Here is a 9,687-nt window from a genome sequence, read left to right on the forward strand (position 1 = left end):
GCCAAACACCCACACACTCCACCACACTCGTAAGCCTACTCTCTATCTAACACCTCTCCCTCCTCACCTCCACCTCCTCTCCTTCTCACCCTCTCCCAAATCTTGAACTCATCATGAATGCGATCGATCAGCTGGGCCTTTTAAAAGAAATCAGTTAGGGAAAACTGTCACGTTACGATTTATGTGTCCCGTGGTCAAACTGTACGTACATTTAAATTCAACACGGACCATGCCTCTTTTGATGGGACTCCACATATACGTTTTGCAACAAAAAGAAGACCCCGTTGGGAATTAGACATGGACTATGCGTGTGTCCATAGGACTCTTACATGCACGTCTTCGCCAGGAAAGAAAAAAAGACCACGATGCATCTTCTATAGGAGTCCACACCTGGCACTAATGTAAACAAATGATTTTGTTATGAGTCTACCGTGAACACAACTTCTAAAGAACACCAGCCAGAATTTCTAAAACAAAGAGAGAGATAATAAAGCTGATACCTATCAAAATCTATGACCATTATAAAGCAATAAAAAATGAGTGGCTTTACTACCTCAATACTCCTCCCGTCTGAAAATATAAGGTGTCTAAAGATTATTCAAAAGTAAAATTTTACCAACTTCAACTAAATATTTAGGAAAAAGACTACAACTACAATATTGAATAGGCACATTAAGAAAATATATTTTATGGTGAATCTATTGATATTGATTCAGTATTTTAAGTGTTCATATTTTTGTGTATACAACTTGGTCAAACTTATAAAATGTTAACTTTTGCGTAATCCTTAGACATCTTATATTTTGGGACAAAGGAAGTACAATATATGAATATTTTGTATTTTTAGGGTGCATTACATATGTATGACTAATGTCCTTTCTATTATATACTAAAAAATATATAGGGATATAATATAGACACCACATTAATTCACATGACCTTAATTATCATAATAGGTACACTAGTAGAAAAATAGGCTTCCATCCGCCCCCATTAGTCCCCAAAATATAGTCTTTAGTCGCGGTTCGGGAGGCGACCCACGACTAAAAACGTAGATCCAAAATTTACTGCTTCGATTTAACAAAAGGTTACCATTTAGGTAACTATTTTGACCAGATATATGTTGGCAACATCATGTGGTCCCGATAAATAAATTAATAACAAAACTCAAACAAATAGCCACGTCCACTAAAAACATGTACGCTAGCTGTTATCTCTATCTCTACTATATAAAAAGGAGGAACTGGTTCTGTTTCCTCCGGTCTGGCTTTCGTCAAGCATATTTTTAGTAAGACAATTTTACCCTCCCACCAAATCAAATCAGATATCCCTCCATTTCTTGTGGCGTGATTATTAAGGAGGAGGCGATCGAATCAAGAAATTCATGCAGGAGTAGTACTAGGAAATCTCTCCATCTCCTTAAACCTGACTCTTGCACGCAGCCCATAAAGATCGAATCAAGAAATTCATGCAGGAGTAGTACTAGGAAAGAAAGGAAGCTGGCTAATTAAGGAGATTTAGTGAGGAGCATGCATACGGGCGAATCAATAAATCCTCTCACAGCGTATTTTGTAAGGAGCATGCATCATTTTATTAAGGAAAAAGTTTGATGGAGCACGTGCGCAGAGCGCACGCGTATCGCCAGCGTCCATTGTTCTGGAGATACGAGAGTTCGCCCCATGCATGAAATGGTAGGACAGGATTCTGCAGCATAGCCAGTTTGACTTTTTTGTTTGAGTGTTTCGTACCCACACGTGAAGGAGAGAGCTTGCTTTTGCCGGAGAGAAAGAGGAGAGAGAAAAGCAGGAAGAGAGGAGGTTTGGTGCATCTTTTTAGGGAGAAAGATTGAGAGAGGAAATATTTGCAGTCAGCTTCATCTTAAAGTTTGATTTGAAGGCAGCTGAAAGTTTAGTGGCCGCAGTACAACTTCTCAATCTATGTTTTCTCTCTAAGAAATTCTAATCCTCTCATCTCTCTCCTCTTTTCCTCTCTCTCAAATCATTCATCTCTGTCAATCTCTTGTCTTCTCTCACATGCACCGAATGCTTCTCTCTCCTTTCTCTCTCTGACATGCAACAAATGCTCTCTCCCTTCACGTGGTTGCTCACACAGCAAGAAAGTCTTTTTGCAAGATGAAGACAAATTATGGTGGGACCTGCACACAGTTTAGATGCGGCTGCGCAAAGCGCACCTGCTCCGAAAATTCAGTCTCTTTTATTAATTAAGGAGGGTATGGGGAGATGAGGAGCAAAACACGCCCTGCGCCTCGCGTCCTGTTCTTTGACGAAAAAACAAAAAAAAAACCCGGGTTCAATGTGACGGAAGGAGTACGTATTGCCGCCCAATAGTGTCGCTTCATTATTGCAACCCCACACACGGCTAACCCTATATTACCTTGTCCTCCTCCTAGCGGCGGCGTTTGGGGTGGATGCGGATTTCTCTCCTCGTCTTACCTCGGCATGGCCTTCGAGATGAAGATGGAGCTTCGGCCCTGGACATGCCGCTGGGCGTGAACGAGTACGAGAAAGAGGCCATCAACACTCTTGGACCTAACATCCGCTTCCAATCGCTCATACGGTGCGACCCCTGTGCCTCACATCTCGATCTCCTTTCAACGGCGGCGCAACGACACGGCCAACGGTAGCACCAACAAAAGAAAATGCCTTCTTAAGCCAGAATAGCTACTCGATTTGATCGTCATCTCGTTTGCAATAGCCAGGTGAGATTTTCTTTCTCTGATCCCCTCCTTTTCTACGGAAGCTGAAACCCTGATTTGGGTTTTCAGATCGCGTGTGGTGAAGTGGCTGCAAGAACACACTCCACGACCATCTCCACAGGACGGTCGTCCTCGCGCGGCGTGCCCAATCCCGGGCTTCGCTGGTCCGTCCGATGCCGCCTTCAACCTCCGCCCAGGCGATGCATTCGACGCCCGGCGACCTCGCGGACCCCCGACATGGCATGACCGCCCTGCCCTCCACCTACGTTCTGAGCCCCTAGCGACATGGCGTTCCTCACTGACGCCGGCAGTAGCGCATGGAGGAGATGCCGCCAGCCTCAAAGTACCTACAACGTTTCTGCAGTAAGATTCATGCGGCAGACATGCAATCAGCCACAAGGTAATAATATTGCGCCTTCCTACTCTATCTTCCACTTTCCTTCCTTGAAGAAGGCCTAAGCATCTGGGTTTGCTATGCATTTAGTTTGGAGTACGACTAAAGCTGGTTTGGTTAATACAGTCAAGAAAAAGACAATGGAAATCCATCTGCAGTTCTGCACTTCTCTATGATATGAATCTTTTGCATCTAGATGCAAGCAAAGCAGCAGACATGCCATCCATCAGCCACAAGGTAATAATACCGGGCCTCCTTACTCTGTATTCCAATTTCATTTCTTCAAAAAGTCCTAAGCATCTGGGCTTGCTATGTATTTTAGGAGTACGAACTAAAACTGGTTTGGTTAATACAGTCAAGAAAAAGGCAACGAAAACCCATCTGCAGTTCAGCACTTCTCTTTAATATGAATCTTTTGCATCTAGATGCAAATCAGTAGACATGCCATCATCAACTAATCTTTTGCGCCTCACTACTTTCTATTCAATTTTCCTTTCTTGAAGAATGCCTAAACATCTGGGCTTGCTATGTATTTAAGTAGGAGTACGACTAAAGCTGGTTTGGTTAATAAAGTCAATAAAAAAGCAATGAAAATTCATCTGCAGTTCTGCACTTCTCGTTGATATGAATCTTTTGCATCTAGATGCAAGCAAAGTGGTATATTGTACTCTCAAAAAAATTTACTCTGAAATTCATCTGTGCAGTATATAGTGGTAAATTGTATCTTCATGATGCAGACCGAAATATCCTCCTTTCAATTCTTAAATCCATTATCTTGTCCCTTAAAAGTGGCACAAAAAATCAGGTTACATCTGCATCAAGCTCCGCCTCTGTGTGATGCATCGTCGTGATTCCTGCCGACCGTGCTGCCCTGAAGCCACCCACTACAGGAATGGGCCAAAACGCCAACGGCCAAAAGTCGGGGCCATCGGTGTATGGTCCGTCCAGGCCAGTCTGCCAATGAGGCTGTCGACATAGTAATGCCCTCGGCGTAGGCGACGCCACGCCGACAGCTACCCTCGGTGCACCGCGGGCCCTCGGCATAGCCTCACCAATTTTTTTTTCTTTTTTACTCCAAGCACGTGACGTCACACCTACCCTCTACGCCGACGGCCACCCTTGGCGTAGCGCATTCCTATTTTTGCGATACGCCAAGTTTTATATTTTTCCTAGAAACTAAGTAACATAAGATGATGTAGTGCGAAGGTTTCACTTTTTTTGATTTCTTTTGAATTAGTTATGCTCGATTCAAAATGCGGCCAAAACAGCGGGCATGAACTTTCTAACCTAGATGCATAATTTTTTAAAACTCTTTGTAGATCTATGATGAAATAGATAGTTGTGAACCTAAAAATAATTTTTTCAAAACGTTAAGGGCAAACAATCATGCACCTGTAGTTCAAATTTTTTCTGCTTCCAGCTGTAGTTCAAACGACGCACCGGCCATTTTGATGCGCCGAGAGCCCGGCACGACCGTCGACATCCAACGTTTACGCTGAGGGCCGGCGTGTCTCCGCCGAGGGAGACCTTCGCCGAGGGGCTACGCCGATGGCAGCCCTCGGCGTAGGATACGCCGACAGCCTTCCATGGCTAGGCCGAGGGCTCTCGACCGTCGGTGCAGCGGCAGATTCCTGTAGTGACCCCTGGTACCCAGCCATCCCACGCCCGCCTGTCCTTCCGCTCACCCGCACTCACGATGCTCCCGTACTCATCTCAGCTGAAACCAGGGATCCGCGACCCATGCAAGAGCACCTCTTCACACGAGAGTCCTGGACTTCTAAATTGGATCTGCGATGATTGTGGGGCTCCCTCAACGAAGAAACTCAGGTCATTCAACTCCCAGGTTTGGTATTCCTCTAATTTAATTCCTTGTGTTCCTATTTCGATGAATGCAGGAATGCCTGCTTGGATGGTTGGAATTTCATGTGCTCAGGGAAGATATTTTAGATAAGGATGTGAGATTTTATTTATAGATGAGTTAGCGGAATGCGATTATATAACATGAGAATGAATAAGGTACTATGCTTCACCGTTTGTAGCTTCGCTACCCTGGTGTACCACCCGCTTTCTCTGCGATTTTCTTCTAATACACAAAGACACACGCTTTGGCATGTGTTCGAGAAATGATAGCTTTTTTTGTACAACGAAAATTCTTATTCTAAATCTTGTTGCATAATGGAGTTGGCAGAAAATCTGTAACTTCTAAATGTTATCCAGTTAATATAAAATTCAATTCGTGGAAGATATTTCCATCTTAGACTAAGACATGATGACTTCAATCAGGCAAAGATGGTTTCACTACGGGAAAATCAGGCGCTGCCGTGCAGCCTATCTTTGCCGTGAGCTGCTGCACGGCAAAGATTTCTTTGCCGTGCGCAGCAAGAAGACCGCACGGCAACGTCACCACGGCAAAGTTTGGGAGCAGCGCACGGCAAAGAAACCAAGCACGGCAAAGAAAGACTTGGCACACGGCAAAGCAGCATCTCACGGCAAAGTCTGGGAGCAGCGCACGGCGAAGATAGTAGGACGGCAAAGTCCCTGCAAGCCGCACGGCAAAGAAACAATGCACGGCAAAGGCCTGGGCACTGCCGTGTCCCGCCCCTTTGCCGTGCGGACAGACCGGTTGCACGGCAAAGGGTCCTTTGCCGTGCGCTGCTCCCTTTGCCGTGCGCCAATATACATTTTATTTGTTTTTCTAACTATTTTATTTCATCTACTACTTATATTTATTTTGTTAATTAGTTTTTCTTTTTGATGACTATTTATTACACTATGTGCAATACAAAATTAGTCTCCATGCTCATCCCCCACATATATCAGGGTTCCGGTGCTCCGGCGGCCGTCCCCCTCCTTCCCCCAAAAACAGCGGGACGGCGGGTCTACCCCCGTAGATTTCTCCGCGTGAGGGTGCAAAATGTACTTTTTCATTCTTTTAGATTTGTTAGGGTTAGGTTTTAGGTCCACTTGCAAATTTTGGTGGCATTCCGGTGCTCCGGTGGTCATTCCCCCTAAAAACGGCTGTACTCGTGGGCCCCGGATGGTCTACCCCCTAGATTTCTCCGCGCGAGGTTCCACCAATATACCTTTTCATAGGTTTAGGTTTGTTTAGTCCATGGACATATGGAAAACCATGTGTGGCACCCTCCGGCACGGTCTAGCCCCCGATATACCCGCGGCGGGACACTTCACCGTACACGTCCGGGAATGCGGTAAGTGTTATCGCCCGAAGGTGAGTAATGTCGGACCGGGGATCCATGCCATGCACCATTTGGTGAATCACACCTTGCACCACACTTTCACACATATTATAGGTCCACATGCAAGATTTGGTGGGGTTCGGTGTTCGGCGGTCGTTCTCCCCCTCCTCCCCCCAAAACAGCGAAACGTGTGCCCCGGCGGGTCTACCCCCTAGATTTCTCCGCGCGAGGGTGCACAAATGTACCTTTTCATTCTTTTAGGTTTGTTTGGGACATATACACATGGAGAACCAAGATTGGGACCCTTTGGCACATATACCCCATAGCTAGAGCCATTATCACACGATCGAGGGTGTGCACGATCTACTTGGTTAGGGTTAGGTGTAGGGTTAGGGCTAGGGTCTAGGGTGTAGGGCTAGGGTTTAGGTTAAAGGTAAGTATTTATGGTTAGGTATAGGTTTAGGGTTTAGTGTTAGGGTTAGGGTTGATGATGCGTGGTTACGCGGCTCCGCGTCGTGGTTCGGGGTTTTAGAGGGGTTTAGTGCTTGAAGCCTCCCCAGTTTAGGGTTTAGGGTTTAGGGGAGCTACTTGTGCACCATTAGACCTTGCACCACACTTTGACACATATCATAGGTCCACATGCAAGATTTGGTGGGGTTCTGGTGCTCCGGCGGTCGTTCTCCCCCTCCTCCCCCGAAAACAGTGGAACGTGTGCCCCGGCGGGTCTACCCCCTAGATTTCTCCGCGCGAGGGTGCACCAATGTACCTTTTCATTCTTTTAGTTTTGTTTGGGACATATACTCATGGAGAACCAAGATTGGGACCCTTTGGCACATATACCCCGTAGCTAGAGCCATTATCACACGATCGAGGGTGTGCCTGATCTACTGGTTAGGGTTAGGGCTAGGGTCTAGGGTGTAGGGCTAGGGTTTAGGTTAAAGGTAAGTATTTATGGTTAGGTATAGGTTTAGGGTTTAGGGTTAGGGTTAGGGTTGATGATGCATGGTTCTGCAGCTCCGGCGTCGTGGTTCGGGGTTTTGGAGGGGTTTAGTGCTTGAAGCCTCCCGGTTTAGGGTTTAGGGTTTAGGGGAGCTACTTGTGCACCATTAGACCTTGCACCACACTTTGACACATATCATAGGTCCACATGCAAGATTTGGTGGGGTTCCGGTGCTCCGGCGGTCGTTCTCCCCTCCTCCCCCCAAAACGGCGGAACGTGTGCCCCGGCGGGTCTACCCCCTAGATTTCTCCGCGAGGGTGCACCAATGTACCTTTTCATTCTTTTAGGTTTGTTTGGGACATATACACATGGAGAACCAAGATTGGAACCCTTTGGCACATATACCCCGCAGCTAGAGCCATTATCACACTATCGAGGGTGTGCCTGATCTACTGGTTAGGGTTTGGTGTAGGGTTAGGGTTTGGTGTAGGGTTAGGGCTAGGGTCAAGGGTGTAGGGCTAGGGTTTAGGTTAAAGGTAATTATTTATGGTTAGGTATAGTTTTAGGGTTTAGGGTTAGGGTTAGGGTTATGATGCATGGTTCTGCAGCTCCGGCGTCGTGGTTTAGGGTTTTAGAGGGGTTTAGTGCTCGAAGCCTCCCCAGTTTAGGGTCTAGGGTTTAGGGGAGCTACTTTTGCACCATTACACCTTGCACCACACTTTGACACATAGCATAGGCCCACATGCAAGATTTGGTGGGGTTCCGGTGCTCCGGCGGTCGTTCTCCCCCTCGTCCCCCAAAACAGCGGAACGTGTACCCCGGCGGGTCTACCCCCTAGATTTCTCCGCGCGAGGGTGCACCAATGTACTTTTCATTCTTTTAGGTTTGTTTAGGACATATACACATGGAGAACCAAGATTGGGACCATTTGGCACATACACACGCAGCTCGAGCCATTATCGATCACACGATCGACGGTGAGCCGGATCTACTGGTTAGGGTTAGGTGTAGGGTTAGGGCTAGGGTTTAGGGGGTAGGGCTAGGGTTTAGTTTAAAGGTAATTATTTATGGTTAGGTATAGGTTTAGGGTTTAGGGTTAGGGTTAGGGTTATGATGCATGGTTCTGCAGCTCCGGCGTCGTGGTTTAGGGTTTTAGAGGGGTTTAGTGCTCGAAGCTTCCCCAGTTTAGGGTTTAGGGTTTAGGGGAGCTACTTTTGCACCATTACACCTTGCACCACACTTTGACACATAGCATAGGCCCACATGCAAGATTTGGTGGGGTTCCGGTGCTCCGGCGGTCGTTCTCCCCCTCCTTCCCCCAAAAGAGCGGAACGTGTGCCTCGGCGGGTCTACCCCCCTAGATTTCTTTGCCGTGCGTGCTGGGGCTCGGCCGCACGGCAAAGGTGAGGAGCACGGCACAGGCTAGCGCACGGCAACGACTGAGGCGCACGGCAACGACTCTGGCGCACGGCAATGACGGGGCGCACGGCGGAGAAACTAACGCACGACAAAGATACGCCGCACGGCGAGAGAAATTCACTCACGGCAGCGAAGAGCGCGCACGGCAAAGGTCTTTGCCGTGCAGCTTGTGCATGCGCACGGCAAAGAAGTCTTTGCCGTCGAACACTTTGCCGGGCACTCGTTGCCGTGAGTTCACGCACGGCAAAGTCGTTGCCGTGCGTACAGGCGTCTTTGCCGTGCAAACTGTCGCACGGCAACGCCCTACTTTCCCGTAGTGTTTACACTCTAGGCATGGTTTACATGTGGGTCATAGTGAAGCTTTCTATAAATAATATCGCGTCATGGTGTAGATAGCAGTCATACGAATCGTCATTCCAAAATCCACGCGATGTTCTTAGGTCATTTTCCACCTTTGGAATCGTCATGGTACATCAGACATCGCGCATGTTCTTTAGTTGAGTTTCCACCTTTCGAATCTTCATTTTGTTCAATCCATACAAATTGTGCAATTAATAAGATCTAAGACATTAGTTTACGTATGTTATACTAAGATTATTATTTGCTTACTTTGCCCAAGGATAAAATCTAAAACCAAGTCATATGACCAATGTAGCTTATGCCTAAACCTGTCTTCTTTTGTAAACTGCCTTATGTCTTAAAAAATATATTTAAAGAAACAAAAAAAATTAAATATTTTTTATTCATTTGTTCAGATAGTCCATGGATCAACTTCAGGCTCTAACGGCTAAAGGTTTAAATATTGTTATCCCATCTTTTAATCACCCTTGAGTGAGAGATAATTCTATGTACTTTGTAATAGAATATTTACGGCCTAAACCTTATATTACCCAAAAGAAATGAAGACTAAATTTTATTTCGCTTGAACATTTGCCAATGCAAATCTTTTTGATCTTCAACCAATTAAGTTGTAAATGTGCTAATTTTGTGTACTGGTTGCTTCAGCAGAACTTCTAATGCT

The sequence above is a fragment of the Lolium rigidum genome, chromosome 6, assembly GCF_022539505.1.
Source record: "Lolium rigidum isolate FL_2022 chromosome 6, APGP_CSIRO_Lrig_0.1, whole genome shotgun sequence".
Classification (NCBI taxonomy): domain Eukaryota; kingdom Viridiplantae; phylum Streptophyta; class Magnoliopsida; order Poales; family Poaceae; genus Lolium; species Lolium rigidum.